Here is a 10,287-nt window from a genome sequence, read left to right on the forward strand (position 1 = left end):
GTTAAGCACATGAGCAGTCCCAGATGACTCCAGCAGAGCTCCTCGCATGCTTACAGCGCAGAGCGTTTGCCAGATCAGAGCCTTTATGTCTAATTGCAAAATAAAAGGCACGTCTCCCAGTCCTATCAGCTGTAATGAATTGTTATTAACAGCACATTTTAAAATAGCCGTGGGGCAGATCCCAGGCAGACCTGCTGGGGATAAAGCGATATGTGCAGGCTTGTTGCAACAGGACCTGGAATTACTTTTTCTTGGACAACGTGTGGTGCCAGTCCTATGAAATGCCAACGCTACGGTGGGTTGATGGGCTTTGACCTGTGCGAGGCTTGTTTGTGGTTACTCTTCACTCAGCGCCTCTCTTTTCCACTTTTTGGACTGAATCCTGCTGTTTGTGTTGAGAAACAGTTCCCTTCCTCACCTCGGGGTCCTTTTCTTTAACAATTTCAGGATTCCACAGCATCCTTGGCGAGCGAGGGCAAACCAACTGGCAGCAGGGCATCTGTCTGCTGGGCTCTTTCACACCAGGTCCTCATCCACCACCTGGTCCCAGGGTCCTATCCCTGTCCCCCCACCGGTGGGGTAAAAAGGAGCACAAAAATCCACAACATGTCCCACCCCGGTACCCTACATCCCCCCTTTCCACTAACAGCAACGCGCGGGCCAGAAGAACCAAAGAGCACATAAAAAAAAAAAAAAAATCAAAAAGGAGAGAAAAAGAAGGTGGGGGCAAAAAAAAAAAAAAAAGGAGAGAACCCCCCCAAGGTTTGCAGGCTGGCTTTGCAGTCCTGTTGAGGAAGGGCTCTCCTTAGGGGCAGCACAGGCAGCTCCTGGCGTTGCGGGGCGCTGCTGCGCGGTGCTGAGCGGGCGCGGATGCTGCGCGGCCGCCCGGGGGCTGCCGTTTGCACCTGGGGCCGCCGCTCGCAGCCGGGTTTTAACACATGCAAACAAGAGCTTTTGTTGGCCGGGACAAAAGCTGGCCCGGCTCGGGGCTCTCCCCCAACACACTGGCCGCATTGTTTTCCCCTCCGCTGCTTCTTGTCACCCTCCTCGTCGGAGTTTAATGAGGACAACGGGATTTCGCAGGCTCATTTCGCACTTCAGCAATTTTCCAACACTTCCCTAACGAGGGAGAAGGGGCAGGGGGAGAGCCCCGCGCTGCTGGGGGCTCGCCCGGCTCCGCCGCTTGCAGCCCAGCCCCGGCGCGGCTCCGTTAAAAACCCACAAACGGCGTCGGGGGGGTCCCCAGGGGGTCCCGGAGGGGATCCCGGTCCTGCCCCGGTCCTGGTCCCGGCTGGAAGGGCTCAGCTGCCCGCGGGCAGAGCCCGGAGCCCCCCTCCTGGGGTCGGTAAAACCTCGCGGGGTTGGCACGGTTAAAGAAAGCGAAGGCGAAAAGTGGCCCCGGTGGGGCTTTACCAGCTTCGGGGCAAGAAAAAAAATAAAAGATAATAATAATAAAAATAAAACTAACCCAAAACAAAACCGACAAAAACGACAAAAAAAAAAAAAAAAAAAAAACACCAAAAAAAAAAAAAAAGAGAGAGAAAGAAAAAGAAAAAAGAAAAAAAAAAAGAAAAAAGAACCACCTACGGGAAAAAAAAAAAAAAAGAAAAAAGAAAAAAAAAAGAAAGCGAGAGAAATTAATAAATTAATCAATTAAGTAAAACAAAACCCCAAGGCGGTCCCCTCCCGGGGTGCATCCTTCTCCCCGTCCCGGCGCTTTCCGCGCAGGTTGCGCGCAGCGGCTGCCCCCGGCCGGCGCAAATCCCCGCCTCGGGCTCCTGTTCCCACGACCGAAATCTCCCCTCGGCCGGTTTTTCTTTTTTTTTTTTTTTCCCTTCATTTTTTTTTTTTTTTTCCTCTTCTTACTTCCCTCTGCCGTGCGTGTGAGAAATGTGGAGAACTCGAGAAGTCGTTTAATGCAAAGGGATTTTAAAACACAAAAGTATGCGGAGAAAGGGGGGGAAAAAAAAAAAAAAGGCACCTCGACCACTTAATTAGATATTTACCGAAGGAGCCATTACAGCCTGCTGGGTAAAACAGAGAATTTATAAGTTCTCTGACCACAAAGAAATCCAGTAATTACTTTTTTTCTCCCTTACAATGGGATGGGTTGAGGCCGGAGTGCGATAAACTTAGCTCTGTTCCTGGGCTTTTGCAGATTGGCCTTTGGCATTCGTTGGTAAATACCGAGTGAATAGAGACTGTGTGACCACAGTCCCTTGAATTAGGGACAAACATTTCCTCTGTGCATTTTAAATAATGCCACTGCCAAATATTTTGTTACCAGAGATCATTATCCTTTGAATGAAAACTCGAGGAGTAAAGGCATTGGTTTTGTCTTTGCTGGTGTGGAACAGACTATATGATATCTAGAACAGCAACAAGCTCTCACAAATTGCTATATGATTTCTACTGCCAGGTTCTCTGATATTGGATACGACATAAAAATAAAAAAGCCGGGCAGATAGACACAGAAAGTCACAGAAACCACCTGTATATTTTGTTTCAAAGGAAAATCTCAGCTATTGTCTTACTGGCTCTGGTTCTGTTAGGCCTTGGATCTGCTTAATCTTTAAAGCTATTCAAACAAATTGAATGATACAAGGCAAGTCTCCTATAATTAATCTGGATTCTTGAATTTTGATACAAACTTTTATGTAACTGAGAAGTTTCTCCCTTTTCCTTGCAAAGACACTAAACGGACACTAAGTCCTTCTGTCAAGCCTGCTACCACGAACAAAGTTGAAAGGAACAAACCTGGAAATTTTCCCTTCGTGGGGAAGAAAGGGAGGAATGTTAGAAAGAGACATAAACATAAAGTCATGGGAGAACCGGTCGCGGTGCCTGGACAGGGACCAAGAAACCTTTAAAGCGACCCATATGCTATGAGCTGCCTGAATGTGAGCAGAGAAATCATGGTCTGTGGCCGGTAAAATTTTGCGGGGCATTTTGTTGCCCCTTTATCAGAGCCTCATGGGGGTTTGGAGCTGGTACCCACAGGCCTCACGTGGATCTCTGGCAATGTTTGCTCTTTCCCTGCTAAGCTCCAGCCAGTCCCCAAAAAAACGGCAAGGATGCTGCTGCACAGGGAAGAAGCAGTGACTTCACCTCTGAGGTGCTGGTGCAGACCGTGAAGCTCTAGCTGTGGTCTGTCCCTTTGCAAATCGTGCAGTTTGCTCTCAGGACTTGTCAGAAATATTCCAGAACCACTACTTCACAGCACTGCACATCCTGTGATGAGGCACTGCCGAAATCCCCCGACACGAGTCCCTTGAAGGAGCCAGTGTTTTGTCTGGGTGATCAGGAAACAAGGAGTGATCTTGGGCTGCTTTTTGACACGGGCTCTCCAGCCTGTGACTTTAGTGGAAAAATCAATACACAGAGAAAGGCCTGGAGGCTTGGACCTGCTAAATAACTCACACTGTGCAAGTCCAGTTTCCACTGAGGTCACCGGTAACCTCATCACACAACCAGCACAGATTCAGCTGGTGAGGGCAACCCTCCAGGTCACCCCACGGCAGATCTACTCAGCCCTGCTTTCAGAGCCTCCAGGTTTCCTCCTCCAGCCAGATTTTTCTTTTAATGGTATAAAACACAGGGAAAGAATGAAAATCTTTTGGCTTTTGCAGCTGGTTTGCCTGGCAATGATGGTTTACACGGTGCTGCTCTGCATTCAGGTGGTTCCCATGGAGAGGAACCCTCTGTGCTGGGGCAATTGCTGGTGGGTCAGGATGCTGCCAGCGAGCAGTTTCACCCTGAACGCTTCACACTGCAGTTCCAAAATGTGTGCCCAGAACCCCAGGGCTTGGGGTGATCCCACTACCCCTCACATCACCAGTTCCTCCAGGAAGGCACTGTAACACCCAAGGGTTTTTTTCCATTCTCTGCAGAGGTGCCACCTCCTCAGGCTTGGCCAAAGACCATTTGGCCTGAAGCTGTTCATTTTAGCATTGGAAAATAAAGAAAACCCAGACCAGGCCAGTTTTCCCAGTCTCCATGGAAGACACAGCCAAAAATTGCCCATGCAATGACCCATCCGAGATGGATTTTGGGTGCCAGCAGCTCCCAGATGCTGCCACCAACGCCAGTGCCACCAGGTCCTGCCACGGCTTCCCAGCACTCCAGCCCCGAGAGGCCGCTGCAGATAACACTCTCCAGGTGTTCGGCCTGAGAACAAAGGGCCTTTTCAACGGCTGTTGAGGAGGAAGAAGCCTCCTTGCTGGTTGCAAAATGGCTTTCCTGGATGGTAATATTTGGTTACAGTAAGATCTGTTATTTCAGAAGAAGCCCCGCAGAAGGGAGGGTAATTTGACTCAGGCACGTAAAAAAAACAGTGTGGGGACTCTCATCTCCCTCCTTCTTCCTCACAGAGTAGTGAAACAGCATCGTGCTGTGATGTTTCGCAGTGGAACTGGGAACCAGGGACCAGGATGCACTTCATATCATCATGCCCATCTAAAGCAGGGTGAACTTGTGCATCACCCTAAGGGTGCAGGGCTCCCCGCAGAGCCTGAGCAACGAACCGAGCCAAGCTGCATGCTGGCACGAGCACAGCCCAAGGGAGGCTTTCCCTCAGGCTATGGACCTAGTGCTTGTGTTGGAGCATCTTAACCAAATGGTTTCACAGCAAAACCCAGATTATAGCACTGATCCACAGAGAAAACTGGAGGACTTGGGAAATACAGCAAACTCACCTCGCCAGGTGACCCTCACCAGGGTTATTGCCTCCATGAGATACCCCCAGCACGTTCTTTTTGTCTGCTCAGTTCCCTGCTACATCTTAACCATACCCCACGCTCCTCTCTGCCACAGCAGCAGGATGGTGGTACTGGTATATGGGAGGTGATATTTCAAATGGTTTTCCTTACTTCCTTCAAGTACAAGAGAGAAGGGCAACCCAGGGAACCTCTTCACTTCAAGCAGGCATTTTCCATTCAAAAGAAAAATGCAGGGATGCTGTATGCACCCCAGATGCACATGCTTCATGGAAGAGCAAGGACATGTAACTTTTTTTTTTTTTTAACATCTTCTAAACTGACCACAGCAATTCCTACATATATATGTAAGTATGTGTTTATAAAGGTGAACTTCTCATTTTAAGTAAAAGGAAGAACACTAGCTCAGAAATTGCACTTTTCAATAAAGCAGCATTATTTCCCAATAAAGACAAGGCTATCCTAACTCTTCAAATGCTCCAGCTAACATCTATACAAATAATGGGATTTGGCTGAGTACAGTTAAATATATTTGATTACTCCCCTTTTATCTAGTTCTAGGCTTACTGTACTTTTCCTTGGATGGCAAATAAGAAGCCCTTTTCTTCTAAGTGACAGCAGGGGAAAGAATCAGGTTGCTAATTTACCTGAGACCCAGGAGTATGTAATGATAGATGCGCGCTGGAAACTACAGAGTGGGCTTTCTAATTTTGGGGGGGAGGAGACAGGTAAAGCGTGAGATTCGTTAATCTTTCAAATTGATTGGCCTTTTGCTGACGGACTTTCACGGTAGTAATTAAATGCACAGCAGGAGACAAGTGCTGTGAGGAGCTCAACTGGTGAGAAGCTGGGACCTAACGAAATGTGTCGCACAGGAAGCAATTAAAATGGAAAGTCTCTGTTTTCTACACAAATAGGGTCACATCGTGCTTGTGGGTACTTACAGTACCTCTCTCAAAGCAAACATTGGGCTTACCTGTACTGTTGCTGGAAGTAAGATCCTTGGGGATAAGTGCTCAGGTGGCCTGGATGACTGGTTGAACAAGCAGATATCCTCGTGTGGATGCTCAGTGTTGTCCCCATTCTGGAGCTTTCTTAGATGACCTCTGCTGGGGTTGAGGAACCAGAGATTACTACAGGGAACCAGGAGATCACTGGGTCTCTAGGACACTAGCATTCCCAGGGGCATGGCTTGATCACTCCTTTGCACTTTGGTAAACTGAGCCCTCCACCAAAATCTTCTTGGGCATATGTGACAGAAAGAAACAGGAGGGGAAGGAGATTGCAGGCAAGCACTGAAGGGCCACAAGCAATTGCCTGGTTTAAATTGGCTTCAAAATCTGCACGAGGGAAAGCAGAGGCTAGCACATGTCCACATTTCCATGGTGAACAGCTAGAATGGGCTTGAGGCACAAGCACCGCCAGCTGAAAAGCCATTGTCTAGGCAGGACAAGGGTATAGCAGACCTGAGCCTGAGCCCAAGTCAGGCTTGTGGTGCAGATGTGCCGTTAGCCTGGGTTAGGAAGAGCTCACCCATTCCTCTCCCTTTCTTTGCACTCTTCTGGGACCACCTGTGGGCAGACCAAACTCAGGAGAGGTGTGCTCACTGCAGGCAGAAGAGGAATACTGGGGCAGAACAAAGTCATTCACCCAAGATGAGTGCCAGGGGCAGCTCGGATGCCAAGGACAGACTCACAGTGCAGCTCCCTCCGCTTGCAAGCTGCTGTGCATCAGCTGAGCAGTGACAAACCCTCCGAGCACACATTCAGAAGCTGAGCAACAGGTCACATACAGGCTCCTGCAATACAGAACAAGTAGCAAGCAACTGAAAGCAATGTGGTTCATGAGGGACACTTGTAGTAACATTTGGGAGAAAGGGTTTGATCCAGTGTAAAATTATATAATTTTAGAAAAGATCTTACTATTGGCTGATAAAGGATGCTGACTTCTTGTTCCTTAGAAAGGTCAGCACACCAGTGTTTCCCCTGGCACTTTTTAGGTTGGTTCAGAAATAACATTGGCTACACAGAAATACACAAACATGCCATAATCTCCTGTAGGCATAGTCCTACACATCTGCACTTCCAGCAGACCCCAGTTCCCTAAAACATCTACAGGATCCCCAAAGCAGGCAAGCAGCATTTCTCTTTGTTGTTTCACAGAAAGAAATCCTATCGTGACTTTCAAGTAGAAAAAAAAAATTAGAGAAATAATAACATGACCCAACTGCGAAAATATTTTTTTTCATGAACTATACCAATGAATTGGAAATGCAAGTAGTAAAATGAATTGCCAAAAGTATCAAATATATGTGTTTTCAATAACTTTTTTTTTTGTTACCTAGTAAAATATTTTCCTGGAGAAGGGTTGTTAAACCCCTCTGTGCAATATAAAGGTGCAGTGATGTATTGTCTCAGAAGTGGTTTAATGGAGTTTTGGGGTCCTATTTTTGTACATATTTTCAACACACGCCGTGCGTGATCAATTTGGATTTATAAAACGCTCTATATTTCTTTCCTAAGCAATGATCCTAAGTTTTAAAGAATGCTGCTTAGTTAGGAGTGCATGTGTGTGTTTGCATTTTGGCAAGGCAGCAAATAACGTACGATATTTATGTCACCCGAGGAAAGCACTTCGTGTCTCTGCCAAGAGCGGCCCTTTGCAAGGTATTTGATCCGCGCTCGGAGCCGCGGTGCCAGGAGGAGGTTAGGTACGCAAAGGGAAGCTTCATCCCATCTTCACAGTGAGGAAGGGCAGCTTTGAAGGCAGCTTTCAGATCTCGTTTCGGCAGCTTTCAGATCTCTTTTCAGCTCAGCCCCTTTGCCTCATCGCAATGGCTTTGGGCCTACCTGCGAGCACAACGCAAGTGAGGCCGGCCTGCTGTTGGTTACGGCAGCATCTCCCTCTGTCAGCCAACCTGCTCCATCCATCTCACCGTGCAAACCCAGCCACCAGCACAGCACCAGGAGCTGGGAAGAATGAGACCAGCTCATCCTTGTCACCCCTGGTCCAGTGCAGGGCAGCACCGGGGCCTGGTAGTACCAAGCACAGCTTTCCCACAAGGAACAAGGAGCCTTGCTTCCTGCCCTCCTCTTCTTCAGTGCTTTCCTCCCCATCTCAATTAGGCAATCTCCCTAATTGCCATCAGGATCTCACCTGACAGCAGCTGCAAGGTGCTAATTGCAATGTGCCAGCTACTGTTTGCTAAAAACAGTTCCACCCCCCCAGTGTCGCGCGGCCTAGAACTGACTGCACACGCTGGAATGATGTCTGAGTGTGATTTAGCCTTATTCTGCTCTCTGTTCCCCCGCTCGCTTTATCCATGGGTGTAACTAAGAGCAGAATCTGTCCTTGGCTGCTTGGTACCAGCTGCTGTTCGCTCATTTGGAAAGGCAAAAGCCCTGGGCCTTGCTCACAGCTTTGCTAGCCCTGCAGACCCCTCGCACTGAAATCTCTGTGCCAAATCCAACGATATAACATTTCATTCAGAGAATTTCTCCGTTTTCTTTTCTCCTCTTTTGCTTTATCTCTTCCTTCTATCTCCAGCCTGTCAGGACTTTCACATACCTGCGGCTGACAGCTAAAAGATCAGGAACTTTGATGTTGTAAGGGATATTTTATCTCGGGTAATTCTCACCAATTCATACGTTATTGTGTAGGATATCCAAGGACTCTGAGTGTGAGCAACGCCTTTGTCTGGTAAGATGAGAGCAATTTGCAAGCTTTTCTGGGAACAAGGTCCAATAAAGGGACTTTAGAGATATAATCTGTCAGCCCCATTGAGAAGCACCCTGACAGCAACCTGATGATTATTGACAGTTTAAGCATCAGCCAGGACAGGACAAGGCTGGGGGTATGCAGTTATTTGTAGCAAGACATTGTTCACAGAGGAAGCAAAAGAAACCCTTTATATCCAAATTCACTGCATTTTTGCTGAGTTTCCCCTCACACGATTGACCCGACCCTGAGCAGCTGCTTTTTGCCAGGAGTCTGACAAAACCCACCCCTCTGCGGCCCAACCTCTGCTCAGAGAGGCGACCTGGTGATGCCCTGTGTTGTATTTTAAATCCTCTCCTTCGACCCATAACTCGCTCCGCTCCTTTACACCACCTTGCTCCTGGTGAGGCCATACCAGCATCGTCCTGCCATCGTCCCTTGGAGCGTGGCATGGAGCATGGCAGGACGCTCGGCTGGCCTGTTGTCTTCATTACCTCCTGGCTCACATCACTGGAACATCACTGGCTTCACTATATTTGATTATGGAGGAGTTTCCCCATTATTAAATGTACTTCTGGATTAATTTGCAACCCTCATTAGATGAACATTTGAGTAATTTATTTGCAAAGACATCAGAATCTTTGTTTCTAATAAACACCCTCACATCTCTATGAACTTGATGATCCAAGATCATCATCAGTGGCTGCACTTTGTCTCTCACAGCAGATATCTTGAGATAAAACCTTTCTGCAGAGGCAAGGATCAGGTCTGTATCCATCCAGCCCGGTCTATACCCATGCCTTTGTTTTTTTGGTCATCAAACTGATGTTCATATGTGCTCCTAGGAGGTGTTTAAAGTTCCTGAGAAATTGTTCTCTGCTTCCTGATGATTGGGTAAGCGTGTTGGCGTCAATCTTCATGCCAACATACAAGCAAGTCTTTCAGTGCTCCCCATACTCCTTTTCCCTCACCACATTCTCAAATCCTCAGCCATCCTTCATGTTCTCCATCCTCATCAAGCTTCAACAGCAAAGAGGCAGTGAGCAGCCAGACCTCCAGAGGGGAGGAGGCCCTGACCTCCAAGAGATCACCGAATCACAGAATCATGTAGGATGCTTGGTCCCAGAATTGCACAGGTGCACTCGCCTCTGAGTCCTATAGGAGGGTGGCTCTGTCACTCACGCAAACAGAAAATCTGCCCAAACACACGTAAGGTAAACAAAAATAAAAGGAGGAATTTTAAAGCCACCGCTGGCATCATGTCTATGTTGGGACGTGTACAGGGTTCATTGCCAGGCAGGCTCCAGCCCTGAACCAAAACATCATTCGCAGTGACACTCTTTCCCACAACAGTCTGCAGTGAATTGTGTGTGGGCTGCTGAAATGACACTAATTTGCACCTCCCTGCTCATTGTGTACACCAGGCTTCACAACTCTGTTGAGGTAGAAGCCTGGCACTGATAACTGTACTGAGCGTTACTTGGCGATGTCATTTGCACATTTATTCACTGGAGTTTGATTTTCCAGATTCTGCTGCAACTTTGGCACAGGGTGTTAAATGATTTATTGCAGAGAGACCGTGGCGAGGCCAGGAATAAACCCCAGGTATTGCTAGTCCCAAGACGCTATAACGACCAACTAGTGTTAAAAAAACCCTCCTTGCCATCACCTCGCACCTTTATTTATCAGCAAAAGTATTTTTTTGTTTGTTTGTTTGTTTCTTAGCAAGATGCTGTTTCACCGGAGACCACTAAAAATTAGATTTATCTTCCTTGGAATAACTACAGGCTCTTGCATTTGTAATTCACTCCCCTCCCATTTCTAATCTCATTTCTATTGAATGTATTGTTTTTCT

The 10,287-nt window shown here is 47.6% G+C and overlaps 1 long non-coding RNA gene across 1 annotated transcript; it reads right to left on the reverse strand.

Moving 5' to 3' along the window:
- Positions 1–5,966: 5,966 nt before the first annotated feature.
- On the reverse strand, positions 5,967–7,798 carry LOC311442917. Its single transcript, XR_014696947.1, has 3 exons — positions 7,322–7,798; positions 6,412–6,513; positions 5,967–6,286 (listed from the first exon to the last, which is right to left on the reverse strand). It is a non-coding gene; the product is annotated as an uncharacterized lncRNA (long non-coding RNA).
- Positions 7,799–10,287: the final 2,489 nt, after the last annotated feature.

Source organism: Aythya ferina (assembly GCF_964211825.1).
Source record: "Aythya ferina genome assembly, chromosome: 11".
Lineage (NCBI taxonomy): Eukaryota > Metazoa > Chordata > Aves > Anseriformes > Anatidae > Aythya > Aythya ferina.